At 39.3% G+C, this 13,435-nt stretch overlaps 1 protein-coding gene and 1 long non-coding RNA gene across 4 annotated transcripts in view; one reads left to right on the top strand and one right to left on the bottom strand.

The window, feature by feature from the left end:
* Positions 1-534: 534 nt before the first annotated feature.
* Positions 535-1,735, bottom strand: LOC144282410 (uncharacterized). Its single transcript, XR_013350853.1, has 2 exons — positions 1,258-1,735; positions 535-1,182 (listed from the first exon to the last, which is right to left on the bottom strand). It is a non-coding gene; the product is annotated as an uncharacterized LOC144282410 (long non-coding RNA).
* Positions 1,721-13,435, top strand: part of SCYL2 (SCY1 like pseudokinase 2) — a 63,420-nt gene continuing 51,705 nt past the window's right edge. Inside the window, exon 1 of one of the 3 annotated variants that reach the window (XM_077846012.1) lies at positions 1,721-1,933. The gene's annotated coding sequence lies outside the window, so the exon portion shown is untranslated. Of the gene's footprint in view, positions 1,934-2,446; positions 2,691-13,435 lie in introns of those variants that run through there. The other 2 variants (XM_077846014.1, XM_077846013.1) reach the window with 2 other exon arrangements.

The following is a 13,435-nucleotide window of genomic DNA, read 5'->3' on the forward strand; positions in this document are numbered from 1 at the left end:
ATATATAGCACTGGAGGATTTCATTAAGTATGTAAAACAAGTCCCCTGTCCAGTGTTGGTTTGCAATAAATCTGTATTTAAGCAAAAAAAAAAAAAAAAAAAAAAAAAAAAAAAAAAGTATGTAAAACAAAACAAAAATGAAAGACAAGTAGACATGTGTATACTATCATCTTAGTTATATAAAAATGAATTCCTGAATTACAAACATATATATGTAAATAAATAGAAAGAAAGGTCTAGAAGGGTCACCTTCAAACAATTAACCTTGTGTTCACTGTTTATTCTACATATTTGTGAACTTTCTAATAATAAACATTTATACAGGGTGCCTATGTGGCTCATTGGGTTAAGCCTCTGCCTTTGGCTCAGGTCGTGATCCCTGGCTCCCTGGGGAGCCTGCTTCTCCCTCTGCCTATGTCTCTGCGTCTCTCTCTGTATCTCTCCTGAATAAATAAAATATTTTTCAATTAGTTGGAGATAGTAAAAATTTTCTTTTTAAAATTGTTAATTGAGATATAATTCACATACCACAAATTCACCTTTTTAAAAAAATTTATCTTTATTTTTTAATTATTTAAAATGTACAATTCAACGGGTTTTTAAAGTGTATTTACAAAGTTGTGCAACCGCCACTACGATCAAAACCCATACTTCAGCAGTCACTCCTCAATCTTCCGTATCCCGGTGAATTTTTAATTAAACACTTTTTAGAATGACAAGGTACTAAGCTGAAACATCTAGACTGGTTTCTCGGGGTTGTGTTGTTAGAATCCTAGAATTTAAGCTCTTTCCTCCCTTGACTGGAAACAGGATGTCCAATTCTACATTATAGCCTGATGTTTAGGACAAAGCGACAGTAATAGAAGCCCCATCTATTAGGCCGAGATCCTGTGGATCGTGCGGAGTGTGGGGCAGGCAGTGGGACGTGGACGGGGAGGAATCCGAGGAGGCGGCGAGGGAGTGATGGGCGAGTCGGCCGAGGGCAGGCTGCAGTGGGGTGGAAAGGCGAGGAGCCTGGGATTGGTGCTGACAAGGTAAGGCCATCGGCCCCCGTAACCTTCCTTAAACAGGCAGGCTAGGTTAAGGAAATACTTCTCGTGCTTGCCGCCTCCTACTTTAGCTCTCTGTTGTTCTAAGTGTAGCCTTCTGCGCGGCAGCAGCAGCATGGGCGTCCTCTGGGAACTAAGGAGAAATGCAGAGTCAGACCCTACTCCCAACTGCATCTGGACAAAGTCCTCAGATGATCCGTGTGCGTACTGAGGTTTGGGAGGCACGGCTTTCCCGGAACCGCAGGGAGAGCAGCTCCGGAGAAGCGGAGCAGCGGTTCGTCATCCAGGACCAGACAGAGCAGGTGCGCCGGGGAGGAGCGGCCCTCGGGAGCCAAGTCCGAGCCACCCGCTTCTTCAGGACGCATTTGGTTAGGATGTATAGGGCTCTCGGTCCTCCTGCCCCTGCAGAAGGCACCGTCAGGGCTCACGAAGGCCCGTCCGCCCGGTCCCGGATCGGGAAGCTCCCTCCGGCTGCCCCAGCCGCCCAGCCGCCCGGCCGCGGCGTCGGAAGCACGGTCGCCAGCGCTGCGCCTCAGGCTCCGCCCCTGGCTCGTAACACCGCCCCCGAGCGCCGGGCCGGGGCGGGGCCTGCATTCCCGGCCCCGCCCCTTCCGAGACCGCCGGAAGTGACGTCATGGTCCGACTGGCCGGTCTCTCGGTCTTCTTCCCCCTCCCGTACTCTTCCTCCCCAGTCCCTCCCCTCCCCTCCCCCTTCCCTCCTCCGGCTCCAGCCTCTGAGGCCGCGCGGGCGGAGGAGGCTATGGAGTGAGGGGCGGCGACGGCGGCGGCCGGGCGCTAAGGCTGAGCAGGAGCAGCCAGGAAGCGTTTGGGGGGGCGGGGGAAGCGAGCTCCAGCGCCGCCCCTCCCGGGAAAGAGGGGAAGAGGTGAGTGACCGCCCGCGGGCACCGGGCGATCTCCTCCACCTGCCGCCCCTCGTGTTGGGCTCCTGAGGCCCGCGAGGAGGGAATGGGGAAGGACCCGCACCCCGGGGTAGGCCTCCCGAGGCTCTTGGAGCTGGTGACTGTTGCCTGGTGACAGCCCTGCCGGCTGCCGGCCGGGACGGTGGGCGCCCGCGCGAAGCCGGGGCTGGGGGAGTGGCGAGCTCCGGGGAGCGGATCCGAGAGGCCCGAGTCCCCCGAAGAGGCCTCGAGGCGACGGGGGACCAGGGCCGGAGTCGTCTGCGGGAGGGAGAGCCCCTTTCTCGGGCCCTGGAGCTCGGGTTTCCGCGGTGGACATCTCGGTTCCCTTTTGGGAAATTGGAGCCGCCTCCGCCCGGGTCAGTCCGGTGGTCTGCACCTGATGACCTGGGTTCCCAACAGCGCCCCGCCGCCCGCGTCCTTTCCGACGGTAGCTGTAGTTCTGGAACGGAAGCTTATTGTGTGCGGTGGGTGGGGCAGGTGTGTTGTGAAGACTGACACCCCCCGCGGTGGCTCCTGCACTCTTGTTTTCCTAAGCGGGAGAGAAAGGTTGGAGGAAGGTTTAGACGGATCAAGCTTGAAAAAACTTCTTGGGATCCCACTGAATACATACCTCCGATCACTCATTACGGAGACCAATACTGTCAGGCCAACGCCTATAACAATCTTCATGAGACTGGACTCGGGCAACTTAAAAGTGCCATGTCAGGACTGCCTTAAAATTGTAAGTGCAAACTAGTTTTTTGCAGATGAAATTCAGGCATTATTTGTATGATTATTTTTTAATTTTTTTATATATTTTCTTACATACTGGATTCTATGAATAATAAGTTTTCCAAGTAGCGTTTGCACCCCGCTCCATTTTGGAAAATTAACATAATTTAATGAAAATGCCCCAAACCTGCCTGTTACTTTAAAACTGATCATGTTCAGGTAGTGGCTTGAAAGTCAGATACTTGAAGCTTCCTTATAGACTTTGCAGGATTTTTTTGTCTGGCCTCCTGTCTTATTCTTTAAAATAAACGTTAATTTAAAAGCTTAAAATGGTTTATCAGGCGAGTGTATAAATAGAATTCTCGAGACAATATTACATTAGTCATAAAAAGATGCTTTTGGAGGATTGTGTTAAAGGAAAGGAACCTAGTGGAAGGTAAGGACCTTCCTTCTGTTCAGATCCACTTTACCCACATGCCAAAACCTATTCTTTTCTCTTTAAGATCAATAAGCAGCCAATAAAAACAGACACATTGTACTTCTATACAACAGAATACTTCTGAACAAATCAAACCAATAATTGTGAATAACTACCCTACCTACGTTTCAAATTCATTATTTACCCCCCAAGAAAAATAGGTTCTCTTGCTGTGTTTAGCTGAAGAGTCGAGCGTCATCATCCCTTTCTCTAGGAGTAGAAGTGTGATATCTTCCTGTCTCTCATGACTCATAGTAGTCTTTCTAGAAGTCCTATTAATTGGGCCTCTTGAACATGTCCACTCTTCATCTTCAGTACTAGTACTGTAGTTCCAGCCATCATCATCTCTCCTTTGATGAAAACGAGCTTCCTAGATATGGCCTACTTGCATTTACTGTGGTCAGATCTGTAGTTTTCCACACGAGGTTGAGTGACTTTTTCAAAATGCAGATCTAATCACATTATCTTCATGTGTAAAGCCCTTCAGTGGCTTTCATTGTTTTTAAGAGAAATTAGCATCCGGAACAGTCTGTTTTGGTCCCTGGTTGCCTTTTCAACGTCTTCTCCACAGTGCTTTCTGGCATTCTTCTCTCCTCGAGTCAGTTCTTTCTGTTCTGCTTCAAGTACATGGCTTTTAGTTATGATACTTTCTCTGCCTGGAAATACACTTCTTTTCCTGTTACTGCCTGTTCAGCTCAGTTCAGGGAAGACTTTGCTGGTTAGGATAGAGTCCCATAATTATATGTTCACATGACACCATTGCAGAGTTGCTGTATTTATTAATTCATAATAAATTAATGAGATATTTCTCATATGCTGTGTAAGTGCTTAATAAATGTTGAGTGAATTCATTCAGTGCTTAATCTGCTAGGTAGTAAGCATTTTATGTGTTGTCATCTTTTTTTTTTTTTTTTTAAGATTTTATTTATTTATTCATGAGAGAGACAGAGAGAGAGGCAGAGACCCAGGCAGAGCGAGAAGCAGGCTCCATGCAGGGAGCCCCATGCGGGACTCAATCCCAGGACCCCAGGATCATGACCTGAGCCGAAGGCAGACACTCAACCTGAGCCACCCAGGCCCCTGTGTCCTCTGAACAACCACTTGATCTATATGGGTGGCAGGTCCCCCTTTTTATGGATTAGAAATAGTATTAGGGAGTAGTTGGTGGTCCCAGTGCTAATAAGTATTAGAACAGGCATTTGAACCCGGGTTTCCTTGCCACTGAGGATTGTGTACTTCCTCCTATAACATTTAATTCTCACATTGCATCAGAACACCTGGGGAGCTGCTCAAAATACAAATGCCCTGATTCTGATTCCAAAGGTCTGAGATAGTAGATAGGCATCTGTGTGATTAGCAAGTTAGCCAGTCATTTGGATGTTATTATTAGATGTATTTAGATGTTCATCAGTGTTTGAAAACCATTGCCTTAGACAACATTTCACTGCTTTATGAGTTACAGTTTTTACACGTTTTACTTCACTGTATTTCAGATTTTGTATGTTCTTAAAGCAAGGAAGAACTATAGACCTGAGAAAGTGAACTTAGTTGTCAGTTTAATTTCCTACCCAGTTTTTCCTTTTCCCCCTTCTCCAGCTTAACGGGCTGAGTAGTGAGATGCTTGCCACCCCAGTGCTGCTAGTTTTTTGAAATCATGGTAATTTTAAGAATCTGATTGTGTTCCTGTAGTAAAAACTACACTAAGTACATGGGCTTGAAGTGCCTTCAAAAGAGTTGGATGTGATCTCTCCTCAGATCTTATGGTTCAGATTACTAATTTGATATTTAAGCATATGTTGCCTTATAATTTCTCATGTTGCCTTTTAAGTCTTTGGTACAGTGTTCTTAAGTTTGTAAAGTGATGGAATATTTACTTCTTGTTTCTCCTGCACCTAGTGTGGTGCTTTACACATAGTAGATAACCAAAAATTTGTTGAACAGACTGTGCATCTCTGTTCATTCCTAAGGCATGTTAATATTTTATGTTTTTCTTAAATCAGGTTTGTCTCCTGTAAGTAATTTGTTCTAGCTCAATTGATAATTATTAGATACTTTATGTAGTTGTAAAGAGAATGATTGTCTTTGGCTGGTGTAATCTTTGTTTTTTGAATAAGATTAAACATGATGGAAATGCCAAAGGATACTGCTAACGTTTTTTTTTTTTTAAACTGTATCTTTTTAAAGCTTATAGTAGTCTCTGAGTGCTCTCATAAGAAAAAAAAATGTAATTCAAGAATGTATCTCAGAGTCCTCTTTAGATGTAAACAGATAAGTATTGCGTGTGGGAATGTAAGGTATGACATTTTTCCCAAATCTCATGAATCACTTTCCCCAAAAGTATTTGTGTCATGTTAATGTAATTTTTATATGAATCACAAAATCTCATTTTATGAATATTTAACTATATAAATCACTGTATATAAGTGATATTCTTTTATTTTCAGGCATTTACATAGAAAGAAGTCTCAGACACTTGTGCCTCTTCAAGGAGTAAAACTATTTTGAGTTGATTGGTATTTATTTGCATTGTTCATTAGTGGTCAGTGTGTATTGTTTTGTGCTTATTGAAAGACTAGTTTCTGCTAGGTGCCGTGAGACTAACAAGCACTGAACGTAATTTCATTATCAGATGTAATCATAATAACTTTTTTATTTGCATTACAGAATTTCCATAACACATAAGTACATAATACAGGCTAGTTCTACTTTTTAATATTTCATTCTTGGGGAAGTAAGGGATTTGCAGTTGTGTTACTTGAAAATGCAGGAACTTTTTTTTTTTTTTTGCATAAATCTAATTTTACCTACTATATTCCTGCTATCTCTAGAGTTTATGCGTAGGCAGGCTGAAAGAATTGCCAGTTCCTTTCAGCTACCTGCCATCAGGTGCTGTAACAGCCCACCTTCTGGCAAGTATGTGTACAATTTTGTATTGCATCAGATTTACCTTCTGGTTCTACCAAAAGCCAAGTTATGGCTGAGCCAGATGTTAGAGAGTTATAGTCTTGGAATCATAATTAAGTTGTCCCAAATCTTGTTTTGACTGAGATTTAGAGGGAAAGATGAATGAATTTCAGGTAAATTCTGCTAAGTGGTATACAGTGGGAAATGGCTTATTACCATGGACATTCCTGTTGTTTTATAACTTTGTGTCTGGAAAAGATGGGCTTTTTTCTTTATCCAGCAATCAAGTGAAAATTTGAAGAGCTACTATTTTAAGAAAAGATATTTGGACTCTAAGTTTCTTATATGTTAAAGGGATGTTGCTAATAATTCAAAATCTCATTTAAATTCAGGTCTTCTTTTAGAAGTTCTTTCAGTTCATCTGTCTTCAGCCTTCTGTTACTTTCATGATATTCTTGTCTAACCTTTTTCAAGGTTATAGCCTTAACTGCTGTACTGCTTATAAGCTCATGGTAATCAAAGTTTTGTCTTTGATCAAGGCTTTTTTCCCTAAGTTTTTGGCCTGTGTATCTAAAAACCTACTAGATATATCTATATGTGAGTGTCATTCAGGCAACTCAACTTCAGTGTGTCCAAAATTGAATTCTTCCTCCCACAAAACCAAGAGTTATCCCCTTTAAATCCTGCCTGGGTAAATGGCTTCGCCCTCTGTCTAGACTCTGAAATGGGAGACCTGATTGGGATTCCCAGTTTTGTCCCTTTTCTTTATCTAATTGGTCACTAACTTCTCTTAGTTCTAACTTGTACTTGTTTCTAACTTTTTCTTTTCTTCCCTTCCTTACTATTTATTACCTTACTTCAGCAACCTCTCCCTCTGTTAAAATATGTTCAAAATTTGATATATAGTACATAAAAGTGTGTAGCAAAGTTTAATATGTAATTATAAAATAAATATCCATGGAACACCTTTGAAACCCCCTTCTTCCCACCATCTCTTCCCTATCTTCCCTGTCTCTATTTCCAAGTATCTTTTCCTTTGTCTTCTTGCTTTATATACATTCTAAATTATGCATATATATCATCCCTGAACTACGTGTTGATGTTCTCTTTAGTCTTGCCATGTTCCCTATTCCCACTCTCTACTTGATTAGAGTGGTTGATCTTACTCATTCCTGAAACCCTTCTGTGGCTTATTGCTTACTACTCATTGCTCTTGGTGATCTGGCTTTTGTTTCTTTTGCCGTATTTCCGTTTCCTCCAGCCTTTATCTGAACTGCTTTGTTTTTACTTTGTTCTCCCGTTCTCTGTCTAGTTCATTTCTATTCACCTTTAGAGACATCTCTAGCATTACCGTTTTGGGAAAACCTTCTCTCTCTTACAATTTTTTGTTTTGTTTTTGTTTTTTGGCTCCTGTAAGACTTAGTATTACTGTAGATTTTATCACTGTGGGCTAATGCTATAGTTCGTTTATGTCTCTGTCTCTTGCCCCTTTGATGATAAGATCTTTCATGGCTTATTTTTCCTTCTTTCTCCCAGTTTCTTATGTAGTATCAGGGACACAGTGGGTACTCAATAAATATTAAATAATTTATCAGGTGAATTTCCACGTCTACTCCTACCATGTGTACACTATCGTTGGCTCTGTTTGGATGACGAATGAGCTTCTCAGAATTGAATATTACCTCCGAAAATATCCTTTGTTTTCATACTGAGCTCTTTGTAGTTCTCAAATCACATCATGATCTTCCTCCTTTACTGTACTTGTGGTAGGCACCTCTCTGTTTATTGCTGTAAATCTTTGCAGGTCTGAGTATGCTGGCTACAGACTAAGTCCCCAAAGAGCAGAAATGTTTCCATTTACATCTGTATTCCCAATGTATAACTAGTGCATGGTGAGTTAGAGGAATGGGTATGCAGGTTTTAAAGAGGGTTTTTATGTCCCTTTACCTCCCCCATCAAAATCAGCAGCAGATGTTCATAGAGAACAACTTGGCATAGCAATAAATATTTTCATAATGCCAATAGCAACATTTTCTAACTGCTCACAGAAATGCAGCATTAAATTAAAAAGGGAAAGAGGATCTCTATTTCTGTTTCTAGACAGTTCAAGTCTTTCATAGAAGAAGGTAGGTCATATTTGCATAAATATAATTTAACAGAAAAAACTGGATATGAACTAGTGCTACCTTAGTCCAGGGGCCTTCCAAATATTTTTGCTTGTGTGTTTTCCAAATAATTTGGAAAAAAAGAAAAAGTACTTTTTTGCATGTCTTTAAGTCGCTAGTATCTGAAATTTTTCATCAAGAGTTTTGATATTTACAAAGGACCTAATTTCTAAATTGTTGCGTATTGTGATTATGTTTTACTTTTATCAAAACCTTAGAATTTTTGCTTATTAATTGGAATAAACTTGTTCTTATACATCCCTATGTCATTCCATCTTATTTCTTAATTGTAATTCTGTGATAGATAAGGCATGGGGGCTTGCTGTTAATATCTGCCCTAGAAGAAATAAAGCACAGCCTCTTTGAGTAGTTTTTCCCAAATTCCTTTTTGCTTTATTCTTAAGAGACTTTCAGTATTAATGCATTCTTGAATTTTATTTGCTGTATTCAAAGTTTTTTATATCCAGGCAAATGCTGTGTAATAAGATTGTGATGGCTACAAAAAATTCTTTGGGCAAGTGGGAGAAAATTGTGCGGAAAGAATTGGTTAAGGAAGATTTACAGGACACCGACTTTGTCAGACAAATCAGTTTTAGGAAGGAGTAAACATGGAAGTGGAAGATTTGAAGAATGATAGAGTTTTAGGCCTCGTTTTGTGCCATAGACCCTTTGATAGTCTAGTGAAGCCTGTGGACCCCTTCTTAAAGCAATATTTTAGGGTCTTGTCAATTTCTACAAAAGCCCCTGGGATCCTGACTGGATTGCATGGAGTCCATAGATCAGTGGGGAAATTGGTATCTTAGCAATATTGAGTCTTCCAGTTCGTGGATGCAGTCTTTCCTTTTAAGTCTTCATCAGTTTTTCGTAGCAATTATTTGTTATTTTCATTGTCCAAATCTTATATATCTTGTAAAATTTATCCAATACGTATTTCATGTTCTTGAAATGGTGTTTTTAAAATTTCAGTGTTTGTTTCTTGGATATTGAAATAGACCCCCCCCTTTTTTAAATGTTCTGTTCTTATATTCTTTAATGCTAAACTCATTTAGTTCTAGTAGCTTTTTTGTAGATTGCTTCTGACTTTCTGTGTACATTTTATTTTGTTCTAATTGCTTTGGCTAGGGACCTCCATTAGAATATTGAATTAAAGTGGTAAAAGTGGTTGTTTTTACTTTGTTCCCAAACATAGGGAGAAAGTGATCAATCTTCTATTTTTAAATGTAATATTAGTTGTAGATATTCAGAGATTCTATTTATCAGGTTGAGGAAGTTCGTTCGTTCGTTCGTTCGTTCCTTCCTTCCTTCCTTCCTTCCTTCCTTCCTTGTTTTCATCCATCCATCTATCCTTTTTTAAAAAGTAGGCTCCATGCCCATTGTGGGGCTTGGACTCACAACCCGAGATTAACAGTTACATGTTCTTTTGAGTGAGCCAGCCAGGTGCTCTGAGGAAATTTCTTTCTGTTCTTTGTTGAGAGTTTTTATTATTATTATTTTTAAATATTATACTTATTTATTCATGAGAGACACAGAGAGAGACACAGAGAGAGAGACAGAGAGGCAGAGACACAGGCAGAGGGAGAAGCAGGCAAACCCGACGTGGGACTCGATCCTGGGACTCCAGGATCACGCCCAGGCCGAAGGCAGGTGCTAAACCGCCAAGCCACCTAGGGATCCCCAAGAGATTTTATTGTGAATGGATATTGAATTTTGTCAAAAATTTTTTCTGCTTTTACTGAGATTATTGTATGTCCTTCTCCATCATTCAGTTAATGTGATGAATTATATGAATTTGTTTTTGCGTGTTAAATCAACCTTGCATTCCTGAGATAAATCCTTCTTGGTCATCGGGTTGGATTTATTAGATTTGATGTACTAATATTTTGTTAAGTTGATGAGGGATATTGAGTTGATGTAGTTTTTTCTCTTCTGTCATTTGTTGTTGGTGTCAGGGCAATACTGACTAAATAACATGACATAGAAAGTATTCTCTTCTGGGGATCCCTGGGTGGCGCAGCGGTTTAGCGCCTGCCTTTGGCCCAGGGCGCGATCCTGGAGACCCGGGATCAAATCCCACGTCAGGCTCCCGGTGCATGCTTCTCCCTCTGCCTATGTCTCTGCCTCTCTCTCTCTCTCTCTCTCTGTGTGACTATCATAAATAAATGAAAAAAAAAATTAAAAAAAAAAAAAAGAAAGTATTCTCTTCTGTGTTCTGGAAGAGCTTGTACTGACCTGGTCATTATGTATTCTTTAAATGTTTGATAGAATTCAACAGTGAACCATTTGAGCCTGGAGTTTATTTTGTGGTAAAGTTTGTAGTTTTGAATTGAATTTCTTATAATAGGACTATTCTGACTTTCTGTTCCTTCTTGAGTCAATTTTGGTAGTTTTGATTTTCAAGGATTTTTTTTCCATTTCATTCAAGTTGTTTAATTAACAACTTGGCATAAGATCATTTATAGTATACCTTATTGCTTAAAATCTATAGGATTTAAATAAGATTAAAATCCATAGGATTTCCTCTATTTCCAGTATTGGTCATTTGTGTCTTTTTAATTTTTTCTTAATGTAACTAGAGGCTTATCTTTTTGAAAGCACAGTTTTTGGCTTCATTGATTTTTCTTTTTTCATTTCTCTATTAAAATAGGGTGTTACATTAAATTCCGTATGTTTGGGGGATCCCTGGGTGGCTCAGCGGTTTAGTGCCTGCCTTTGGGCCAGGGCGTGGTCCTGGAGTCCTGAAATTGAGTCCCACATCGGGCTCCTGGCATGGAGCCTGCTTCTCCCAATGCCTGTGTCTCTGCCTCTCTCTCTCTCTCACTCTCCCTCTTTCTCTATCATGAATATATAAATAAAATCTTTAAAAAAATAAATGAATTCAGTATATTTCATTGGTTTTTACTCTTTTATTTCCTTTTTTCTACTTATTTTGCATTTAATTTTCCTTTTTTTTTTTTCTGGATTCCTGAGATGAAAGGTGAGCCTACTGATTGATTTTGGCAGTTCCCCCCACCTCATATAAATATTTAAAGCTGTACATTTTTCACTAATTACTACTTTACGTACATCCCACAGATTTTTCATTTTTATTCACCTCAAAGTATTTAAACATTTTCTGTGACGTATTTATTTTAGCCCTTGGGTTATTGAGAAGGATTTAATATCTAAATATTTGCGTTTTTTTGTAGATATTTCTCTATTACTGATTTCTAGTTTAATTTCACTGTGGCCAAATAACATGTTTTATATTTCAGTAGTTTTCAATATGTTGAGATTTGGCTCAGAATAGAGTCACCCTTACTGAGTGTTCCATGTACACATGAAAACAAAATGCATTCTGCTGTTGTCAAGTGGGTTTTTTTGAGTCATGTTGTTTGACAGTGTTATTCAAGTCTTCTTTGTTGATTTTTTGTCTACTCAGTCTACGTCCATTTGTTACTGAGAGAAGATCCTTGAAGTCTACAACTATAATTGTGGATTTGTCTGTTTCTTTCAGTCATTTTTTTGCTATATTTATTTTAAAGCTCTTATTCAGTATGTACACATTTAGGATTTTATGTCTTCTTTGATGAAATGACATCCTTGTTATGAAATATTGCATATTCTGTTTGTTATTAATATGACCACTCTAGCTTGGTATAGTTTCACATTCTTTCAGTTTTATTTTATGAGAGACACAGAGAAAGAGGCAGAGACCTAGGCAGTGGGAGAACCAGGCTTCCTGCAGGGAGCCCCATGCAGGACTCGATCCCAGGATCCCAGGATCATGACCTGAGCCAAAGGCAGTCGCTCAACCACTGAGCCACCTGGGGGCTCGCATTCTTTCAGTTTTAAATCATTTTGTAAAGTGTGTTTAAAGTGAGTTTCTTGAAAGCGGCATATAATTGAGTCTTGCTTTTTAATCTAGTTTGACAATCTCTGCCTTTTAATTGGAATTTTAAATCATTTACACTTAATATTATTTATAGGGTTAGATTTAAATCTGTCTTATTATTTTCTGCTTGTCACAATTGTTCTTTGTTCCTTTCTTCCTCTTTTCCTACTTTTTGTATTCATTTCACTTTAGGATTCCATTTTATTTCCACTATAGACCTTTTAGTTGTATCTCTTATTTTACCCAATTAATCTAGGATTTATAATATGTCTTTTTTTTTTTTTTTTTTTTTTTAGATTTTATTTATCTATTCATGAGCGACTCACACACACACACACACAGAGGCAGAGACACAGGCAGAGGGAGAAGCAGGCTCCATGCAGGGAGCCCGATGTGGGACTTGATCCCGGGTCTCCAGGATCATACCCTGGGCTGCAGGCAGCGCTAAACTGCTGTGCCACTGGGGCTGCCCTATAATATGTCTTTAATTTGCTCTAATCTAGTTTCAAGTGATATTATACTGCCTAACATATAAGAATCTTTCAAAAATACACTTCCATTTCCCTTGTCCTGTTCTTGGTTTGTCATATTTTCTACTTTTTCATATTATCAGCATATTTTTGTTATTTTTGTTTTAAATGATCAGTTATCTTTTTAAGAAATATGAGAAATTTTTTTAGATACTTGCATAATTTTTATTTCTGGTATATCCTTCATTCTTTTTATGGATTCACATTTCCATCTGGTATATTTTTCCTTCTGTTTGAAGGACTTCTTTTAATATCTCTTGTAGTGAATATCTGTTGGCATCAAATTCTCTCAGATTTTGTTTTCCTGAAAAAGTATTTCACATTTATTTTTGAAAGTTGTTTTTCCCATGGTGTATAGAATTCTAGGTTGATAGATTTTGTTTTTTGTTTTGTTTTTGTTTTAGCACTTTAGAGACCTTCATTCAGTTGCCTGACTTGTATATTTTCTGATGAAGAAAACTGGGGAAAATTTTTATCTTTTTTTCCCTCTATATATAATTTTCTTATTTTCTCTGGCTGTTTTTAAGATTTTTCTCTTAATTACTGACTTTCAGCTACTTGATAGGATGTGTCTAAGTATGGTTTTCTTTGTATTTATCCTGCATGTGGTTCAATGAATTTCTTGATACTTTGTATTGTTTTCATGAAATTCAGAAAGATTTTGGCCATTATTTTTTCAAATATCATTTCTCCCTTTTCCCACTCATTTTTGGGATTCATTTATATATGTTAGACTGTGATATTGTCCCACAGGTCACTGAGACTTTGCTCATTTTTTTTTCCCTATTCTTTTATTCTGTCTTCAGG

The sequence above is a fragment of the Canis aureus genome, chromosome 13 (assembly GCF_053574225.1).
Source record: "Canis aureus isolate CA01 chromosome 13, VMU_Caureus_v.1.0, whole genome shotgun sequence".
Lineage (NCBI taxonomy): Eukaryota > Metazoa > Chordata > Mammalia > Carnivora > Canidae > Canis > Canis aureus.